General features: G+C 35.5%; 1 long non-coding RNA gene across 3 annotated transcripts in view; it reads left to right on the top strand.

The window, feature by feature from the left end:
* LOC109024774 (uncharacterized) overlaps positions 1-22,887 on the top strand; it is a 417,600-nt gene that overhangs the window by 285,294 nt on the left and 109,419 nt on the right. The gene's annotated exons all lie outside the window — the stretch shown is intronic.

Raw genomic sequence — 22,887 nt, 5'->3', positions numbered from 1 at the left:
AGGTAGCCATGTTTTCAATTGCTGTTTCTTATATTGCCTTCAGTTTGAGTACTATTATAAATGCTAGTTTTCCTTTAAACTATTGTATGTGTGTGTGCGTGTGCTTGAGCACATGCATACATGTGTGATGCAATTAGGTTGCATACGTTTTAATAGTATTTTAATAATAATTACTTTGAGAGTTAGGGAATTTGCTTTTTTCTAATTTAACCCTTTTATTTTTTGTTACCCTATCAAATTATTTGGTTTGATGCAAAACAACAATACAGTGGTTGAATGCCATGGGAATGTGCTAGATAAATATTTCCTCGAAGAACACTGTGGCATACTGAAAATAAACTAATCATTGGCATTCTACATTCATTCTACTGTTAGGAAATTACTCCTTGTAGTAATATATGCTGTAGGTTTGGCTTTAATGTAAGTTGACTTGAGGAAATACTACCAACTTTGTTATAAAGACATATCATTACAGGTACTACAGTTTAAGCAGAAAAAAATGCCTTAGTAGAGCTTGATGCTATTAATAACACCAGTAAATAAAGACAAAATTACAATCCTTTATATTAGAATGCATCTAATAATTTTGTGTTTGTGGAGTGTTTAATAAATTCAGTAAATGATCTGTAAGACCCTCAAAGTTTGTGTACAATCTCTCCGAAATTAAGGATGTTTACAAAGCAAAAATGTCAGTGATCTGTACCCATTTTCAGAATGAATAAATAAATCAGTTAATTAAAAGTTTTAGTACTTAAAAAATCTGTTGTTTATTTAGGCTACTTTCTGTCAAAAGCAAAGGGATAGTTATCATTTGACACACTTTTTTTTTTTTTTTTTTTTTTGTCCACCTGCAGAGTAATGGTCAAAAACAGTGATGTGGCCCCTGGTGTCCACGGAGTGGTCCAGGTTCTCTTTATTCATCATCATAGCCAATTGTAAGCAGGTTCATGGAGGGTTGTAGAATAGAGTATGGTTACCATCCCTGTAGGGAAAGGTCTCAGACCCGACGTGGAAATGGCAATGAACTTAGGCATCTCATGCTCTTTGTGGTGTGACTTCAGGAAGGCACTTGGTGTGTTCACTCCCACCATGGGAAACTTGGCAAAATACACGAGGGCCTTCTACACACAAGCTGAGCCCTGGGTCACCCTGGGCACACTTGACATGGGCTGTATCAGTGGTGGTCAAGCCTGCTGCTGTCATTTTCTCCATGGACCATCACAGCCCTGCTTAAGACATTATTTTAATTAATAAACTTTATTTTTTAGAGAAGTTTTCAGTTCACGGCAAAATTGAGCAGAAAGTACAGAGAGTTCCCATATTCCCCATGTCTCCCTACACACTCACAACCTTCCCCACAACCAACATCTTTCACCACCGTGGTACGTTGTTTCAATGAACCTACATTGACACAACCTGGTAATCCAAACTCCATATTTATATTAGGGTTCACTCTTGGTGTTGTACATTCTGTGGGATGGACAAGGGTATAATGACACATATCCATCACTGTAGTATCATACAGAGTAATTTCACTGCTCTAAAACCCCACAGTGCTCTGCCTATTCATCCCTCTCTCCCCGCTAACCTCTGGCAACCACTCATATTTTTTCTGTCTCTATAGTTTTCCTTTTCTGTAATGTCATATAGTTGGAATCATTCCATATTTAGCTTTTCAGATTGGCTTCTTTTACTTAGTAATATGCATTCAAGTTTTCTTTATGCCTTTTCATGGCTTGATAGTTCATTTTATCATTTTATGGCTTGATAGTTCATTTTATTTAGTGCTGATATACCACCATTTACTTATCCATTCACCTACTGAAGGACATCTTGGTTGTCAGTTATATAAAGTTGTAAACAGCAATGTGCTGGTTTTTTTGTGAACATACTTTTTTTTTTCAGTTCTTTAGATAAATATCAAGGAGTGCAATTCCTGGATTTATGGTAAGAATATGTTTAGTTTTGTAAGAAACTAACGAGCTTTCTTCCAGAGTGGCTGTAACCTTTTGCATTCCCACCAGCAATTAATGAGAGTTTCTGTTGCTCCACAGTTTGCTTATTCTAGGAGATACGTAGTGGTATCTCATTGTTTTAATACTTAAGGCATTTTTAAAGATTGATAATCTTCTCACAAGTTAAGACTTCCATGAAAGAATGAACATTTGCTAAAAGATCTCCAGGTCTAGAAAATCAAGACTTTTACTATAGTAAGATTTAATTGTTGCATTTTAAAGGAAACTGTTGTAACTGTAGAGTAGTTAGAAAATTATTAGGAGAAAAAAAGAAAACTGAAAATGCTAAAGTATCAACCTAACTCCTTTTCGAATGCTCAGCCCTAGAAAAAGAGGCTGTTTGGGCTTTATTTATCTGGTTGTGGCCATTGGTTACCCACATGTGTTTGCCAAAAAAAGACCATGGGCAACAACACTGCAGAGAGTAAATCCATAGAATGTTTAAGGCTGTGTTTTATGGTAATATGTTTAGTCTATATCGGATTGTATGTTATCTTTTCAAGATGATTGCAATCTTATTAGAATGATAATTTAGCAGTGAAACTTTACAAATGCAAACTAGCTAACTGGACTATTTTTGAATAAGGCACACACATCATTGCTATAAAATTTTTACAGGTACTATTTTAAAAGTATCATACATGAACACTAAACTATGCAAATCGTGTTAACACTATTATCATTTTATTACTCATATTCTTATTAATCAAACTTCCCATGTTGAATCAAAATCATCACTGTTTCCAGGTACCTGATGTTAACTGAAATTTAGTACAGGCATTAAAGAAGTAAGATGTCCTCTTAAGCTATACATAATTATTTGTTGGCTAATTATTAATTGGCTCATTATTAATTTTTATAAAAGCAAAAGAATGAAACCAGCATTCTGGTCTTAATTTTTTATTTGTGAGAAAGGCTCATATTGGGTTAACAAAAGGAAACTATATTTTAGAGCTATAAAATTATTTCAATAGGACAGTTAATCATCCTCAAAGTAAAATAGATAAAGTTTACTGCTAGCAACAGCTTGTTTTGTAATTATCACAAGGGAACATTTTTCCTAAACCCTAATTTCAACAGATATTGGTTTAATTTATCAGAATTTCTCATATTTGTGTTTTCAGGTAAGGCATTAAGTTATTACTGAAACACAATGGTGTCTGAGTTCTTATGTATTACAAACTGAATGAGGAGATGGAACCAAAATTATATCTCATTCTAGTGAAAATGACAGCAACATTTCTTTCTTTAATAGCATCCCAGGAGAGGCCCAAACTGATTTGCACTCTGTTCTCTATTTGTGCAGTTAATTAATCCAAAAGAAGCATTTAGTAACTTTAATTTTTTAGTCTGTTTAACTTTAATTTTTAAAGTTCCCCCTTAAGATTGCATATTGCTTAGCAGACAAGAACAAAAGAAGTTGATTTGGGAACTCAACTATACTTAATAAGGGCATGCATTAACTTGTTCTCAGCTGTGGAAACCTATAGTTTTTTTCTTCTCCTTCACTCTGTCCCTCACTCTCCTGCTCCCTCCCTTTCTTTTTATATGTAGATATATGTATATAAGGGAGATGACAGTAGAATAAAATGAAATTGGATGTTGTATTAGTTTCCTATTGCTGCTCTGTCAAATTACCACAAATGTAATGGCTTAAAACAAAGCAAATTCATTTTCTTACAGTTCTGGAGTTCAGAACTCCAAAATGGGTCTTAGTGGGCTAAAATCAAGGTGTCAACAGGGCTGTCTTCCTTTCTGGGGGCTCTTGGGTGAAGGTTTTTACTTGACTTTTAATATAGTATTAAAATGAGACTACAAAATGGAATTAACTGTTTGAATGACATTTTAATGTAATACCTTGCCTTAAAATTATCCTTTTACCAAAGGTCATGATTAAACAGGGGTTAAGATTCAAAGGTTGGACATTTGTACTGTGATTTCAAATTAAATTTTTTTTTAGATTTAATCCGTTAATAAAGCTTAAAATACAAGTTATCTTATCTCAAGTTATTGATAGTAGAATAGAAACCCGGTGACCCTACTGAATCATATTCTTCCTGCAACCAGAAATTCTGTAAATGCAGATTCCTCATTGCCTGTATTCTCTATAGACGCTGACCCACAAAGTCACGTATAATGAGAGCATAGCAGGAGTAGTAACCTTGTCATTTTTCTCAAAGTTTCAGCCAATAGTTTCTGGATATCAGCAATAGATTCAACAGATAGAAGGACAACAAGTGACTCTCTTAAAATTCTATGACCTCAATAGAGTGCAAAAGTAATAGCATTCCTCAAGAGAGGTGGTGTGGTTGAAGTAGCAGCAAGTTCAAATTTGTCTGGCAGCTCTGGATAATAGAAAGTTATTCTGATTCCATACCTAAATGAATTTATTTGTTGTCTGTTTGCAAATGTAGTACATATAACAAGCCACGTGTATGTGACAGTTGATACATAGATTTGACAGAGGGTTCATACTCTGGTATCGTTTAGTGAATTATATCAATCACTCTAACATACTAGAATTTTTAAGATTTGCAAACATATCATTTTAAGAATAAAATACAAGACAGCAGCATTGAATGGTGGTTAAAAAGAACTGACTCTGGAATCAGACTGCTTATTTTAAACCTAGTTGCACCAGTTACTCATGATTATTTTGTCTCTTTATACCTGAGATTCTCCACCTGCAAAGAGGGTATAATAATAGTTCTTATTTTTTAGAGTTAGTGTGAGGAATATATGAGGAATAAGTGTGAACAATGTAGCAAATCTATACTTGAATAGCAACCCAAAATATTAACTACTGTTTCTATATATAAACTGACTTATTATATATGTTTAATCTAGAGTTATAAGGCAGGCAAAGTCATGTTCAAGAGAAGAAGTTATAAGTTTTTCCAATTAAAGAAGTTCCAAAACAAGAAGTAGATTTTGTTAGTTTCTTGTTTTAAGCCAACATCAACTTTTAGCCTGAAAGCTTCAAAAAATAGAAAAATAACTATGATTTTGTTAACTGTAACTTGCATAAAAATACCCAAAGAATTCAGCAAAGAGACTTAAGATGTTCAAAGATTTTATTAACCAAACATGTACAATGTAGTATTTGAAATTTTTAATTTATTAAATTTTGGCTTTTATGTTAAATTTAGCTTTCATTTTTATAGAACACAAATCTAAAAAGATATTTGCTTACATAAATTGACTTTAAGTAGTGCAATCATTATATTCTTTCTGATGCCAGGCATAAATATTTTTAACACCTAGCACTGTATCCAAGTAGAAAGTGAGATTCTAGTCTCAGTTATAGTCTAGTTATAGTGTGAAAACTTCCAAGTGCATGTCCTCTGCCAATTGATCACATCAGGGAGCCAAATGTACTGGGTCCAGGAAGTCAGTGAAAGGAGACATTTGTTGTAGGGATTAGACACTAATATCTGGGCACTTCAGCAGAATGTACTGAAAGATTTTTCCAGAAAAGGGGAAATGGTCTTAGTAAAAATTATCCTCAGCTCTGCAATGAGTTATCCGTATATGATGCTGTACTATATACATCTCTTTCCATGTCTCTTTGATTAGGCTGTAAATATCACTTTCTCATTTGTCATGAAGATTGATTTTTATGGTTTTGTCAGTCTATTTTTTTATTTTTCTTTTCCTCATAGTATGATAACTTTTTCTATTGTTATTAATGACTGGTTTCCTCAAAACATACAGCAAATTTGCAGTCAGGAAAGGATAAAGCCATAAAACCAATGGAACAAAATTTGGACAGAGCTCTGGATTTTAGTCCTCATGGTACATGATGATTTTGAGTTATGCTGCAGTTCCCAGACTCTGCTCCGCATGTAATATGTAGCAAGGGAGCCTGATGTTTAGATGAAGAAAATAATAAATACAATAAAATAATGTAGGAGGAAAGCCATGACAGAAATCCTTTATCATTATTTATAATAGTAAGCCATTTTACAGAGTCATACTGGTCCCAAAAACAGAGAGCAAGAGTTAATTATGGAGGTATTGTGATATCTCATGGTGTTGACTATAAGTTTTTACCATGGGTTGCAAAACCACATATCATGCTTTTCCTTGAAGCGTATCATTATTTTTTGTCTTCATGGGGCACAAACTGGTGCTTTTATCTTCCATGGTACATGTTAACATTTGAGCTGGATGAAGAAAATATGTTCTTTGAATTGTGCATCCTCCTGATGAAACTGTGGCTGTCAGCTTAAAGTTTATGATGTCATTATTGGTCATTTCAGTGACAAATAAAACCTTTCTATGGAAAATTCACAGTGCTTTGGGTCTAACCACGAAATGTGATTGCAGAATACTGAGACTGGAAGTAGTATCTTGCACATTTTGTTGATCGTTGTAAAATCTGAGTTGGATTAATTATGCAGACTTGAGATGAAAATACTTTTAATGCATAGGACTTCCCAAGAGGCCAGCTTTCTGTTATGTATCTGGTACTTCACTTTTTAACTCATTTAACTCCTGAAAAAAAATTCATGCCAAAACATTTCTGTTTTCTTTAACTGACCATGTCAATTTCCACCTTATCCACAGTAATGTTCTCAAATATTAAACTTGACTGCTTAACCTGTGTCAAAACATATTTCATGAATAATGTTCTAACAATGTAACAAAGAAGGCTTGTTCAATTTGTTTTAAGCCTCCTTCTTCTGGATACCCCTTCAGCTCATCTCAGACTAACTTAATTATCATTTGTTTTATGTAGTTTTCTCAAGTGGTAGGTTTTTTTCTTTAGCTAGTGAATGCCTTCCCTCGTTTACTCAATTATGCCTTCAAATGTACAGTATGTAAGTCAGATCACAAATAGCACTTATATTCAATAGCACGAATTGATTGGCATTTATAAATAAAATATTTGTATAATGTAATTCTGTTGCAAAGCTGTGTATGTTGCATGACTTTTTTGACTTTTGGTTTTGATACATTTTCACCATAGCTAAGGTGATCATGTAATTTATTACTCACATCAGAACACTTAGAGATTTAAAGAGGGAGCTATTAATAATTATGCCAGGTCAACAGATGCAAACTGAGACAGTCCCAGGCAAATTATAATGTAGAGAAAGAATCTGCAAACTATGTCCCATGGGCTAAATTCAGGCCACTTCCCATTTTTCAACAGCCCACAGGCTAAGAATGATTTATGCATTTTTAAATGGTTGGAAAAACACCAAAGAAAAATATCTCATGACATGTGAAAAATGATACAAAATTTAAATTAGAGTTTGTATCAATAAATAAAGTTTTATTGGTATACAAATATATCAGATCACTTATATATTATCTATGACTGCTTTCATGCTACAATAGCAGAATTGAATAGCTACAGCATACCGTATTGTCTAAAATATTTGCTGTCAGAATCTTTACAGAAAAAGGTATACTGATCCCTGATGTAGAGTAATCCTAACCATTTCCCAAGTTGGTCTATGAGTTTCAGTAAGACAAGATCCTTTCAAGCTCTAATAGTGCATGTGAAACAGTATGTTGTTAATGCTTATGCTGATAATGATATTTCTAGTGATGTATATATCTACTCTGCAGTTTTGTATTGAGTAGAAACTCTCCCTGGTCACATTTTTTATTCCACCATAAAGTTTGCAAGATCTTTTATTAACAATATTCAAGTGTTAATTTTGATATGAATTAAAAATAAGTTCTTCAAGAATCAGTTTCCCAGTGTTTCTATTTTCTCTGACAATAAATTACTGGTAATGCCTTAAAACAGTTTTAGTTTTTGTCTGAATGTTTTACAAAGTGTACGGTAGAACAATATTTTAAAGTAACTTAATTCTGTGTCTCTGGTATCAAATCAAAGGGGTTATAAGAATTCTTCTACCTCATTGTTCAGTAGGCAAGATGGATGTGTCCTTTAAAGTAAATAGTACTTGTTGGCTAAGTAACAGGTCAATAGCTTTCTTAATAATAGGCACTGTTGCTCTTGAGCCACTTGCAAAATTGTTGTCTAGTAAATCTGCCTAAACTGTGTGATTATTGAGACTCTTCACCATCTTTCAGATCAGGTTGATTCCATCAGCTGGCACATATGGTACATTTTGAAGAGCTACAGAATATAAAACCCACGTAGTTATAAAAAGTAAATTAATTGTTGATGAAATTACCAGTTGAATAAGAATAAAGATATTACCCTTATACCTTTTGTTTACCTATTAGATATCCAAACGTTGATGTTTGTGAAATATGGTAATACAGTACAGATTGCAAATGACAGCCAGTGTGATCTGGAAACCTGCTAGAAATGTGGTCTGAATTAGTATTATTTTGGCCCTGAAAATATGCCATTCGTATCTTTTCATTTCTAACACTAATTACATATAATAATTCTAGGTTTTAGTGTTAAAAAGAGCCCTTCATGTATAGGGTACTATAGACCTATTCAGTTCATATGCCAACCCTAATTAAAACCTATCTGAGAATTCATTAAAATCTGGCCCAACTGCTTAACATCTCTTACAGCACTCACCTTTAGATGAAAAACACTGTACCCTCCATTTTTTCCTTTTCAGTTTTTGTTGTCTAATTAATGGAAACCATTAATTTGGAGGGATGAATTAAAAATGGAGTGAATAGTATAGGCTTTGTGCAACTCTCTAAAGATTTTCTATGCCATAATCAAGGGGAAAAATGCTTATTGCAAATGTCCTGAGCTGACGGAACTGTATATTTAGAATCATTAAGTCTGTGGTAACTAGTGAAAATAAAATGTATGATGAAGATAAAATTAAATGAATGATAGAATCCAAGCTTTAATGATTTTTTTAAAAAATCCTAACTTTAGTTCCCAAGTCCATGCTAGCCAATGGGAAATAAAACTCTTCCCTTTTTTTTTTTTTCTGTTTCTGCAAGGAAAGTTACTGAATTAAAATGCTTTAAATTTTATCCAATTTGTAGTATGATGATGGGACTTAGTTGAAGAATAATTCTAGTAGACATTATAAATAATATGATAGAAATACTGAGTTTTTTGCTATTCAGTGATAACCAAAAGAAAATATGACTCACTGAGTAATTGAGAAAGAAAATGTGTCTATACTTTCCATGAGGGCAGAAGTGTGAGCACTACTGTCTTTTTACAACTATACCAAAGTTGTTTGCCTTACATTCCAGAATATAACTGTGAGAAGGAGTCCACAGACAAAAGCCTGATTCCTGTGGGTAATAATTATCAAGGTGATTCACAAAAAAGCCATTGCCTTAGCTTTGCACAGGTCATCTATTAGAGGCTAAAACTAACATTCTGCATTATTCCTTTAAAGAGAATGAAAAAATTTTACTCCTTGTTGGTTTGTCCTGGGAATTCTCCATCAAGGAATTTTAGAAATGTTTAGGATGGAAATATTTAGTTTCTTCTCTTGGTTCTGTCTTTAGTCATAAGGAATACATTCTTTGTATGCAGAAAGTCTCCCAGTAGATTTACATTTAAATCTCTGTCCTGAAATGTCCTTTTGAAGCAGCTACATTGTCTGGGGTATATACCCTGGGGATTCGTTGTCACATGCCAGGAAAATTTAGGACATGGACACACACAAGGAGTTTAGGAGCAGAGGTTTAATAGGCAGAAGAGAAGAGAAAGTAGAAACAGCTTTCTCCATAGAGAGAGGGGTCACTGAGTGAAAAGGGCTGTTGGTGGCAAATGCCCCAGATTTTATAGTCCAGTTTGAAGAGGTGGTGTCTGATTTACATAGGGCTCACAGATTTGTTCTATCAGGTATGACATTTACAGAGTACATGGGAAGGCTGGTCGCCCCATCCTAATCTTATTATGCAAATAGGCTTTCCAGTTGATTGGTGCCATCTTGTCTGCTCCTTACAGTATATGTGGCTGACGGAGGGGAAGATGGAGCTGCCATCTTGAACATGTCTAGTTTTGAGTTCCTGCTGGCATTCACCCATGCAAGCTCCCAGCTTGCTTGTTTATGTCTGCAGTTCGACCTTACAGGCTGCTCTGCATTAGAAAGGAAAATAGTTTGGGGCTGCTTTTCATTAAAAAGAAAAGCCTTACCGAGGACTCCCATACCCTTGCTATCTACCTAAGTGATTTCTTAACTCCTATATCACTTTCAGCTAAAATACTATGAAGAGCTGGAACCTGACAAAAAGTGAAGCTCAAATTGCACGATTCTGAACACATGATTTAAAAAGATAGGGCAAAATGTGTTTTTACTTTTTCAAAATTATAGTATTTGCTTCCTATTTTTACTTTGGAAGTCATGCTATTAATAGTACAGCAAGAGTTTTCAGAAAATGGAATTCTCATATACATGATATATTTCACAGAAGTTAGAGACTTTCTTGTCTTCATCTTCTCTATCGTGAAACCTTAAAAAAACAAAAAACAGAAATTCACTCTACAAAATGTAATAATCCTTCAAACTTACTAGTTATGGCAGAAACTGGTTGGCTGCTAATCAAGCTGGTTTTCCTTTCTGCTGGGTTTGCAGCTAGGCTTTAGTTCTAAATTATTCTTGAAGTTGCATATGACAATGGCCATGTGACTAATGTCTAGCTCACTGGTCCACATTTTGTGGGTGAATGTATCTTACTCCTAGTCCTGGCTCAGTAAATCAAACAGAATTTAAAATGTACAAAAATTTTGGAGCTGAAAGAGTTGGAAATGTAACTGCCACTACATTTCCAAAAATAGAATGTAAAATTGAAGTAGCTTTTGAGGGACCAATGACCATGAGACCCAGCTCTATGACAAAGATAAGATTAAGGGTGTGGATTCCTACTGAAACACGAATCAGGCTTTCAAAGCCTCTACAATAGCAAGGGAAGGCCTAATCTTCCATACCAACCTCAGGTGTGTCTATAGAGGATAATGGTCAACGAAGGTGTTTCAATAGCCTGGAGGGAGGGGGCCAGGGACAGCAATGGATAAGGGAGAGTTCCCAGAAATTAGACCTAGTCTAATAAAGGAATTTTCTCCTCCAAATGTGTAGGGACCCTTCAAAATGTTTCCCTGCAAGATTTTATAAATTCTTGCCACAGTCACGTTTTTTCCTCTTCTGAATGGAAGCTTTTAATGTAGTTATTATGTTCTTTCACTACCTTCATAAATTGAATATGTGATGTGGAAGTAAAGGGTGGAAGTAGAGTTGCCAGTTAATGAAGAGCCACATTTGGACTCAATGAAGAGTTTTCACATCACTAGAAAATACTGGACTTTGATCTGGATGTGGTCACTGAATAGAACTTTGAGGGAATGGAAGAATGTGTTCTTTATGTGAAAGCAAAAGAAAAATGGATATTTAGTGAGTAAAAACAGAATGTGTAAGAGACTGGATACATTTAACAAAATCTGTTTTTCCTATGTTTCTGATACACGTCTTCCAGCCTTTCTTGACAATGGAAAATTTGGCCAAAAGTCTGAGTGTTGGCCTATTGAATTGATTTGGTTTGACTCTGTGTCCCCACCCAAATCTCATGTCGAATTGTGATTCTGAGTGTTGCAGGTAGGGTCTGGTGGGAGGTGATTGGATCTTGGGGGTGGACTTCCCCCTTGCTCTTCTTGTGATAGTGAGTGAGTTCTCACGAGATCTGGATGTTTAAAAGTGTGTAGCACTTCCCCTTTTGCTCTCTTTCTCCAGCTCTGCCATGATAAGACATGCTTGCTTCCCCTTACCTTCTGCCATGATTGTAAGCTTTTTGAGGCCTCCTAGTCACACTTCCTGTACAGCTTCCAGAGCTGTGAGTCAAATATACCTCTTTTTTTTTTAATAAATTACCCAGTCTCAGGTAGTTCTTTATAGCAGTGTGAGAATGGCCTAATGCAAAAATGTAGATATGATATATGCCATATCTAAGCCTAGCCCATTAAAAACTTCCTATATGTTTCTCTACTCTCTCCTTCTTTGCCTTTAGTTAGATTTTAAATGCCTAAGTTGACCCTAGAAGCCATGTTTTGAAGATAGCACAGGCCCCCTCAGCCCGAGTCCTCGAATACTTGTATGGAGGAGTAAACCTCTCACCTCAACTGTGATATTTGGCTTTTGTGTAAATGAGAAATTTCCATAGAGATAAGCCACTGAGAGCTCAACATTATGTGTTTTGTAAGGTAGAATACCTAAAAAATACAATAGTCAAAAATAGACAGTTTTTAAAAATCCAACTGAAAATAGTATTTCATAAGATAAAGAAATCCAGCATAGTTTATTGCTAATTTTAGTTGAGACTATGTTAAAAATTATTAAATTTTGCATTGTGTTATTATCTCAACAACTAAACAACTATTCTGTTTTTAGTAGTATTTCTGTTATTGACATTAAAAGCTAAGGGAATTAATTTCATATATTTTGATGTGCTATGGTCTTGAATGTTTGTGTCCCCCCAAAATTCATCTGTTGAAATCCTAACCATTAATGATGATATTAGGAGGCAGGGCTTTGGGGGATGATTAAGTCATGAAAGTGGATCCCTCGGATTGTTGCTGTGTGTGTGTAGAAAGAAATAGACATAGGAGACTCCATTTTGTTCTGTACTAGGAAAGGTTCTTCTGCCTTGGGATGCTGTTAATCTATAACCTTACCCCCAACCCCGTGCTCTCTGAAACATGTGCTGTGTCCACTAAGGGTTAAATGGATTAAGGGCGGTGCAAGATGTGCTTTGTTAAACAGATGCTTGAAGGCAGCATGCTCCTTAAGAGTCATCACCACTCCCTAATCTCAGGTACCCAGGAACACAAACACTGCAGAAGGCAGCAGGGTCCTCTGCCTAGGAAAACCAGAGACCTTTGTTCACATGTTTATCTGCTGACCTTCCCTCCACTATTGTCCTATGACCCTGCCAAATCCCCCTCTCCGAGAAACACCCAAGAATGATCAATAAATACTAAAAAAATTAAAAAAAAAAAAGAAAGTGGATCCCTCATGAATAGGATTTGCTCCCTTATAAAAGAGGCCCTGGAAAGCGCTGTCCGACCCTTCCACCACATGAAAAGTGAGAAGTCACCACCTATGAACCAGCTAGTGGGCCTTTCTCACACATCAAATTTGCTGGCACCCTGATCTTGGACTTCCCAGCCTCCAAAACTGTGAGAAATAAACTTTTGTTGTTTGTAAGCTACCCCATTTATAAACAATGGAACTGAACAGAGTAAGACACAATAGAGACATTTTGCATAAATTTCTGGAAGGAAATAGAACATGAGATTGTGGAAATGACATTACACATAAGGTTGACCATTTGTATATTAGCAAATTCTTTAGTGAACTGAATAATGCCAATTAAAAATATAAAGGCAAAAAATGAGTGTTTGATAATAATTAAAATTGGGGAAGGTTTCAGAACAAATAGATGAGTAATTGGAAAGCACATTTATTTATGGCAAGAATGTTGACATCGCATAAGATTCAGCTTCAGATCTGCCACCACCTCAACATCCCAACTGAAATTTTGGCTTGAGAAGAAAGTGGTCAAGACTTTGTGCCAGGTTGCATGCCTTGATGTATTGCTTTTCTCGTCCTTCCAGTTTAAAGGGCCTCTGATTTGACAAGAGCTATACATATTTCCACATTTCCTTTGTAGTAACTTCCTCAGAACCCAGCTGAGTAAATATGTAGTAGTGGTACCAATATTTCTTTTTTTTTTTGAGATGGAGTCTTGCTCTGTTGCCCAAGCTGGAGTGCAGTGGCACAATCTCAGCTCACTGCAAGCTCTGCCTCCTGGGTTCATGCCATTCTCCTGCCTCAGCCTCCAGAGTAGGTGGGACTCAGGCACCTGCCACCATGCCTGGCTAATTTTTTGTATTTTTAGTAGAGATGGGGTTTCACTGGGTTAGCCAGGATGGTCTCGATCTCCTGACCTCGTGATCCACCCTCCTCGGCCTCCCAAAGTGCTGGGATTATAGGCGTGAGCCACCATGCCTGGCCTAGTGGTACTAATTTTTATACTGCTGAGTCTGTATGCTGTATGTTATTTGTTTAAGAAATATTTATTTAGCATTTATTATGTGTCAGGCACTGCTTCTAAATATTAAAGAAACAGTAATGAGCAAAACATACAAAAATCCCTGCCATCATGGAGCATACCCAAATGGAAAAGACAGAAAGTGAAAAAAGATAAATAGGTAAATTACATAGTGTTATAGTGTTAGTTACAATTACTAAGGAGAAAAAATAGAGCAAAGAAGGGGGATACAAATAACTTAGATGGAAATGAAAATTTTAGAAAAAGTAAGATTTAATTGAAAATGTGAAATTTGAGTAATAACCTGAAGGAAGACATCTGTCCAAGCTGATATGCACACAGTTAATTCCAAGAAGAACAAGTGCAAATACCTGAGGTGGGAGCGTGCCTGGCACATGTAAGGAACAATAAGAAGGCTGGAGAGACTGGAGTCAAATATGGGTGAAGAGTTGTAGCAATTGATAACAGAAAGATGATAGGTCACATAGTATTTTGTGATTAATAGCAAAAAGTGTGGTTCCACTCAAAGTGACATGGAGATATTAAAAAGTTCTTAGCAGGGAAATAATCTGACTTGACAACATTGCTATGCTCCAATGTTGAAAATAAAGTGAAGAAGCCTCAGCTAGAATTAAGGTGACAAGTTAGGAGGTTATTACACAAATCCATGCAATATATGATGGTGGTTCAGACACGAAAAGTGAAGGTGCCTAGAATTTATCAAATTCCAGGTGTAATTTGAAGCTAGAGTTGACAGAGTTTGGTAATGGATAAGATGTGGCTTCTGAGGGCAAGAGAAGAGTCAGAGATGGAGTCAGTCCAAAATTTTTTTGTCCAGAACAACTGAAATAATTGAATTATCCCTTACCTAAGATGGTGTGTCAGGCTGTTTTTGCATTGCTACAAAAGAATACCTGAAACTGAGTAATTTATAAAGAAAAAAGGTTTAATTGGCCCACAGTTCCGTGGGTTATACAGGAAACATGGTTCTGCAATCCTGCTCACCTTCTGGTGAGGCCCCAGGAAGCTTCTGATCATGGCAGAAAGTGAAAGGACGGCAGGCATGTCACATGGCAAGAGCAGGAGCAAGAAAGAGTAGAGGTGAGGCCCCAGACTTTTAAACAACCAGATCTCCTGGGTGAACTGATCAAGACTTGCTTATCATGAAGGGATGATGCTAAACCATTCATGAAGGATCTGCCCAATGATCCAATCACCCCCCACCAGGCCAGACCTCCAACTGTGGGAATCACATTTCAACATGAGATTTGGATGGGACAAATATTCAAACCATATAAGATAGGGAAGTCCACAGGAGGAGTCAGTTTAGAGGGAAGTATAAGGAGTTCAGATTTGAGATATTTAACTGTGGGATGTTCTCTAAACATTACAAGTAGGGATGCTGAATGGGAGGTTGGGATAACTGTTTAGAGTACAGCACAGAATTTTGGGCTGTGATATAGATGTGGAGCAGCATACAGATGCTGTTTCAAGCTGAGATATTGACTGATATCACTTAGGGATTGAGTGTAACAAGAAAAGAGAAGCAGTTTGAGAACAGCACTCTGACATTTAGTTATTTGAAAGAAAAGGAGGAACCATCAGAAAAAATCTGAAAAGGAGCGGCTGGAAAGATAGAAGAAAAATGAGGCACACATGTTTTCATGGAAACCAAGTACAGAAAATGTTTCAGGGAGGCGTGAGTAATCTACCAATCTTACCAAATGCTGCTGACAGGTCAAGTAAAACAAGGACTGAGAAACTACGTTTGGAGTTAGAAATGTGGAGATTAGGAATGACACTGAGTTTTACCAAAGTGATGGGGACAAAAACCTGATTTGAGTGGATTCAACAGACATTGTAAGAATAAATAGTTGCAGTAAGTGATTATCAACTTTTCATTTGATGGATACAAGTGATAATATTTTCACTATAAATTAAAATGAATTTTACTATCTTGACACACATTGTTGTAAATGAGGACTCAAGCTCATAGTTATCAAATATTTATTGCAATTTATAATCAGCATGAAACTGTCATATAGCAAGATCAAGCCTCAATGTCATCTCTTTTGTGAAATCTTTCCCACCTCCATCAATTAATCACTGTTTTTTGTGCTTCCCAAACACTTCATAAATACATTTGCAATACTACATTGTCTTGTAATAATTTATTTGTCTGTCTCTTCTATTACACTGTGAGTCCCTCATATTTATATAAAAGTACAGTGTTTGGGCCAGAGTCAGTGGCTCACGCCTGTAATCCCAACACTTTTGGAGGCCAAGGCTGGTGGATCACAAAATCAGGCGTTCAAGACCAGCCTGGCCAAGATGGTGAAACCCCGTCTCTACTAAAAATACAAAAATTAGCCAGGTGCAGTGGCAGGCGCTTGTAATCCTAACTACTCGGGAGGCTGAGGAGGCAGAATCGCTTGAACTCAGGGGGCGGAGGTTGCAGTGAGCCGAGATTGTGCCACTGCACTCTAGCCTGAGTGACAGAGTGAGACTCCATCTCAAAAAAAAAAAAGTACAGTGTTTGGTAAAAGTGTGCATTCAAAAATAATTGGTGAATGAATGAATGAATTCATATCACATTTTAAGTCAGTCTAAATGATATCGTGGAAACAGAAAAGAAATTTATTGAGTGTTAAGGATTACAGATAAATGCAGAATCCTCATTCATTTTTCCCAAGATCAAAAGCGCTTATTATAAATAAAATAAAATATAATAAATGTGCCATCCAACTAATTATAATGCTTTCATATTATTTTGTTTGTTTCATATCACCAATTTTTAAACTCTCATTTTCTCATAACATTCAGATTAGCAACTCAGTACGTACACAGATAACAGATGATCTAGGTAAAGTTTTTTCCTCTGGGACAGGAATCTGGAATTTGGTTCCCAGATTTTTTTGAGAACCTCCATGTCCTCAGAACTTACCAGTGCTCAAACTAACATTATAACAATTTTATTTTAAAAGAGAAACAGTTAGCCTGCTTTGAAATACTGGATTGTTCTGTGAAGCTACTCTCCTAAGGGTAATTAATTTTTGTATTAATTTTTAATATGACTCTTTTATAGTTTGCTCTCAAACATGATTATGTTAGTGGTGCTGAAGTAGAGTACAAGAAAAATATCTATTAAAACTAAAATATTAAATGTATATAAAGTTTTTCATGTCAATTACACATTTAATTAATTACACAGTTAATAATTAATAATTAATAAATAATTGTAGTGGAAGCCAAACTACTACTAAGAAAACCCTTACTAGAACTATGTGCTGGAGTAAATTTACAGGTTCAAGGTAATATGCTATCTCTATTCTAAGTAACATTACAAACAAATTTTTATGATGAAAAATTTTTATTTGCTCATCTTTATTCTCGTTCTTAAAAAAGTAACTTAAAGCAAAGAAATTCTTTGTATATTTTTTCTACTAAGAAGTGTTGATCTTGAGGAAGAAAAGTTAGATCTGTGTGTCTATCTATCATCCCCATTTCCCTAAATTGAAATTTTAATCTTTGTAAAATATTAACTTTAAAATTTGTATCAACTCCACTATAGTTTTCAAGACTACATCAAATAAAATACAACATTTGGATGAATTGTTTAGTATATTTATTTTAATGAACAGTTAGAGAATTTGGGTATAGAAGACAATAAAGCACATTCCCAGTTGTGTGTCAAATCTGTCTGTCTATGGGGTGAGACTGTTTATCTCTATGGTGAGAGTCTCCTTATTCTTGAGAAAAGTTGAGGGAAAAGTAAAGGGGACATTGTCTTGCACCTTAGGTACAAGATCAGCTGCATGGAGGTAAAGCATGAAGTGGGCTCTTAAGATCCCTGATTCTAGTTGTTGGATCTTGGAGGGCATTTCTGGACCTGCCCTGGTCCGGAGGGGAGACCACTGCTCTGAAGCGTGAGTCCCAGGCCAGGCAGCATTTACCACAAGCTGATTGGAGAGCCCTTTAATGTTAAAAGAACATCAATGGTATCCTGGCAGTACTCCTCATGAGCATGTGGGAGTGGTGGCCATGGGGTGAGGCTCCTCTGCCTGTAAAAAGGAAAGGAAAGGAAAAAGTGGGAAGAACTGTGTCTTGTGGTTTGAGTGCCAGCTCAGCTGCAGTACAGTAGAACACCAGTAGACATGTAAGGTTTTCTGACTCAAGTCTCTGGCTCTCAGGTGGCACTTCTTGACCCACTCAGAGCCCAGGGAGCTCATCACTCTGAAGGAAAGGCAGAAGCCTGGCTGTCTTTACCACCTTCTGATTGTGGAGCTCCAGGGCCTTGAATGAACATAGGCAGTAGCCAGTTAGTGGTTACAGTGGGTCTTGGGCAATATCCACTACTGTGCTGCCTTCAGGTCTGACCCAGTGCAGTCCCAGTGGTTGTGGCCACAGAGGTGCTTGTGTCACCTCACCCTCAGCTACCAGCAACACAGAAGACAGAGACAGACTCCATGTATTTGGGAGAAGGTGAGGGAAGGGAACAAGACTATCTGCTTGCTTATCCAGAGAATTCTTCCAGTTCTTATCCATGACCACCAAGGTGGTACCTCTATGAGTATGTAAGAATCAGTGTTACGGGGCTTAGGGTGCCCCTTAATGAAGACACAGCTTACATCACAGCACACAAGTCCTTTTAAATATCTGGAAAACATTCCCAAGAAGGACAGGAAAAAAGAAGCCTGGACTGCAAAGACTATAATAAATAATTCTTCAGTGCACAGACATAGACAAACATCCATAAGCATCAAGACAATCCAAGAAAACGTGACCTCACCGAACAAAGTAAATAAGTCACCAGGGACCAATTCTGGAGAAACAGCGATATGTGACCTTTCAGACAGAGAATTCAAAATAGCTATGTTGAAGAAACAAAGAAGTTCAAGATAACACAGAGAAAGAATTCAGAATTCTATCACATAAATTTTAAAAAGATATTGAAATAATTAAAAAGAAACAAGCAGAAATTCCAGAGTTGAAATATACAATTGACTCACTGAAGAATGCATCAGAGCTTTTCAGTAGCAAAAGTGATCAAGCAGAAGAATGAAGATAGGCTATTTGGAAATATACCATCAGATAAGGCAAAAAAAAAAAAAAAGAATTAAAAAAATTCCTAAAGGATTTAGAAAATAGCCTCAAAAGGGCAAATCTAAGAGTTGTTAGCCTAAAAGAAGAATTAGAGAGAAATGGATAGGGATAGAATGTTTATTCAAAGGAATAATAACAGAGAACTTCCCCAAAACTAGAGAAAATTATCAGTATTCAAGTACAAGAAGGTTATAACCAAGTAGATTTAACCCAAATAAGACTATCTCAAGGCATTTAATAATCAAATTCCCAAAGAACAAGGATAAGGATAAAGAAGGGATTATAAAAGCAGTAAGACAAAGAACAAAACAAAACAAAACAAAAACAACAACAAGCCCATACACAAATAACATACAAGGGAGCTCCAATCTGTCTGGCCACAGACTTTTCAGTGGAAACCTTACAGGCCAGAAGAGAGTGGCATGACATATTCAAAGTGCTGAAGGAAAAAAAATTTACCCTGGAATAGTATATCTGCTGAAAATATCCTTCAAACATGAAGGAGATATAAAGACTTTCTCAGACAAACATAAGCTGAGGGATTTAATTAACACCAGACCTCTCCTACAAGAGAGGCTAAAGGAAGTTCTTCAAACTGAAAGAAAAGGATGTTAATGAACAATATAAAATCATCTGAAGATACAAAACTCACTGCTAATAATAAGTACACAGAAAACCCCACAGTATTATAGAACAGTAACCGTGGTGTGTAAACAACTCTTAAGTAGGAAAGACTAAATGATGAACCAATCAAAATTAATAACTATGACTACTTTTTGAGACATAGGAAACATAATAACATATAAATAGAAACAACACAAAGTTAAAAAGTGGGAAAACAAAGTATAGACTTTTTATTAATTTACTTTCTTTTTTTTTGTGCAGTGTCAAGTTGTTATCACTTAAAATAGTGGGTTGTAAGACAGTATTGCAAGCCTCATTGTAGCCTCAAATCAAAAAACACACAACGGCTACACAAAAATTTAAAAGCAAATAATTAAAGCACACCACCAGAGAAAATTACATTCACTAAAAGGAAGACAGGAAGAAAGGACAGAAGGAGTAGAAGACCACAAAACAACCAGAAAACAAATAAGAAAATGGCAGTAGTAAGTCCTAACTTATCAATAATAACATTGAATGTAGATGGACTAAACTCTCCAATTAAAAGACTCAGAGTGGCTTAATGGATAAAAAACCAAGAACCAATAATCTGTTGCCTACAAGAAACATGCTTCACTTATAAGGACACACATAGGCTGAAAACAAATGGATGGAAGATGATATTGAATGCCACTGGAAACCAAAAAGAGATCAGGAGAAGTTATATTTATATCAGGCAAAATAGATTTCAAGGAAAATACCCATAAAAAGAGACATAGTAGATCACCATGTAATGATAAATGGGTCAATACAGCAAGAGTATATAACAATTGTAAATGTATATGCACCCAACATTGGAGCAAACAAATATAGGGCAAATATTATTAGAACTAAAGAGAGAGATAGATCACAATACAATAATAGCTGGAGACTTCAACACCTCACTTTTAGCATCAAAGAGATCTTCCAGACAAAAAAAAAATCAAAGAAGAAATATTGGATTTAATCTACATATAAGCCAAATGGACAAATAAATATTTACAGAACATTTCATCCAACAGCTGAAGAATACACATTCTTTAATTCAGCACGTGGATTATTTTCAAGGATAGACCACAGTTTGTGACTTGTGTCACAAACAAGTCTTTTTGTCTTATTTTTTTTATTTTTATTTTTTTGAGATGGAGTTTCACTCTTACTGCCCAGGCTGGAGTGCAATGGCGTGACCTCAGCTCACTGCAAACTCTGCCTCCCAGGTTTAAGTGGTTCTCCTGCCTCAGACTCCTATGTAGCTGGGATTACTGGTGCCCTTCACCAAGCCCAGCTAATTTTTTTTTTTTTTTTTTTTTTGTATTTTTAGTAGAGACGGTGTTTCTCCATATTGGCCAGGCTGGTCCTGAACTCCTGACCTCAGGTGATCCATCTGCCTCGGCCTCCCAAAATGCTGGGATTACAGGCATAAGCCACTGTGCCTGGCCCACAGACAAGTCTTAAAACATTTAAAAAAGATGAAATTGTTTCAAGCATTTTCACTGACCACAATGGAATAATACTAGAAATCAATAACAAGAGAAATTTTGGAAAATCATACAGACACATGTAAAATAAACTATATGCTCCTGATGACCAGTGAGTCAATGAAGACATTAAGAAAGAAATTGAAAAATTTCTCGTAATACAAGATAACAGAATCACAACATATCAAAATCTATGGGATACAGCAGAAGCAGTATTCAAAGGGAAGTTTATGGCTATAATTGCCTACATCAAGAGAAAAGAAAAATTTCAAATAAACAATCAAATGATGCATCTTAAGGAACTAGAAAAGCAAGAACAAACCAAACCCAAAATTAGTAGGAGAAAATAAATAATAAAGATCAGAGCAGAAATAAATACATTTGAAATAAATAAAACAATACAAAATATCAATGAAGCAAAAATTACATTCTGAAAAGATAAACAATATAGACAAACGTTTAGTCAGACTGATAAGAAAAAAAAGAGAAGAGCCAAATAAATAAAGTCAGATATAAAAAAAGAGATATTACAGCTGATAACTGATACCACAGAGAAATTCAAAGGATCATTGGTGGCTAATATGAGCCACTACATGGGAATAATTTTGAAAATCTAGAAGAAATGGATAAATTACTAGACACACAAAACCTACCATTATTGAACCATGAAGCAATTCAAAATCTAAACATCAACAACAAACAATGAGATAGAAGTTGCACTGAAATGAATCCCAGCAAAGAAAATCAAGGACCCCATGGCCTTACTGCTGATTTCTACCAAACATTTAAAGAACAACTAATACCAATGCTACTCAAACTATTACAAAAAAATAGAGGGGGGGAGGTACTTTTGAACTCATTGTATGAGGCCTATATTATGCTGATACCAAAACCAGATGAAGACACATAAAAAAAATCATAAGCCAATATCACTGATGAATATTGAGGCACAAATGCTCAACAAAATACTAGCAAACCCAATTCAACAACACATTAAAAACACCATTTATCATGACAAAGTGGGATTCATTCCATGAATGCAAGGATGGTCCAACTTACATAAATCAATGTTACACATCATATCAACAGAATGAAAGACAAAAACCATATGATAATCTCAGTTGATGCTGAAAAATATGATAAAATTTAACATCCCTTCATAATAAAAACATAAAAAATCTGGGTGCCTAAGGAACATATGTCAACATAATAACATCCATATACAACAGACATATAGCTAGTATCATACTGAATGAGGAAAAACGGAAAGCCTTTCCCCTAAGTTCAGGAATATTACAAGGATGACTACTTTCAATTGTGTTATTCAACATACTACTAGAAGCCCTTGCTAGAGCAATCAGGCATAAGAAAGTAATAAAGCCATTCAAATTGGAAAAAAGAAGTCAAATTATTGTTTGCTGATGATATGATCTTATATTTGGAAGAACCTAAAGACTCCACCAAAAAAACTTAGAATTGATAAATATATTCAATAAAGTTGCAGGACAGAAAATCAACATAAAAAGATCAGTAGCATTTCTATATGCCAACAGCAAATGATCTGAAAAAGAAATCAAGAAAGCAATCCATTTACAGTAGCTAAAAATAAATAAAAATACTTTAAATTAACTTAGCCAAAGGAGTAAAAGGTCTCTACAATAAAACCTATAAAACATTAATATTAG

The sequence above is a fragment of the Gorilla gorilla genome, chromosome 1 (assembly GCF_029281585.2).
Source record: "Gorilla gorilla gorilla isolate KB3781 chromosome 1, NHGRI_mGorGor1-v2.1_pri, whole genome shotgun sequence".
Classification (NCBI taxonomy): Eukaryota; Metazoa; Chordata; class Mammalia; order Primates; family Hominidae; genus Gorilla; species Gorilla gorilla.
The sequence above is the reverse complement of the archived record's forward strand: the minus strand, read 5'-3'. Positions and strand labels throughout refer to the sequence as shown.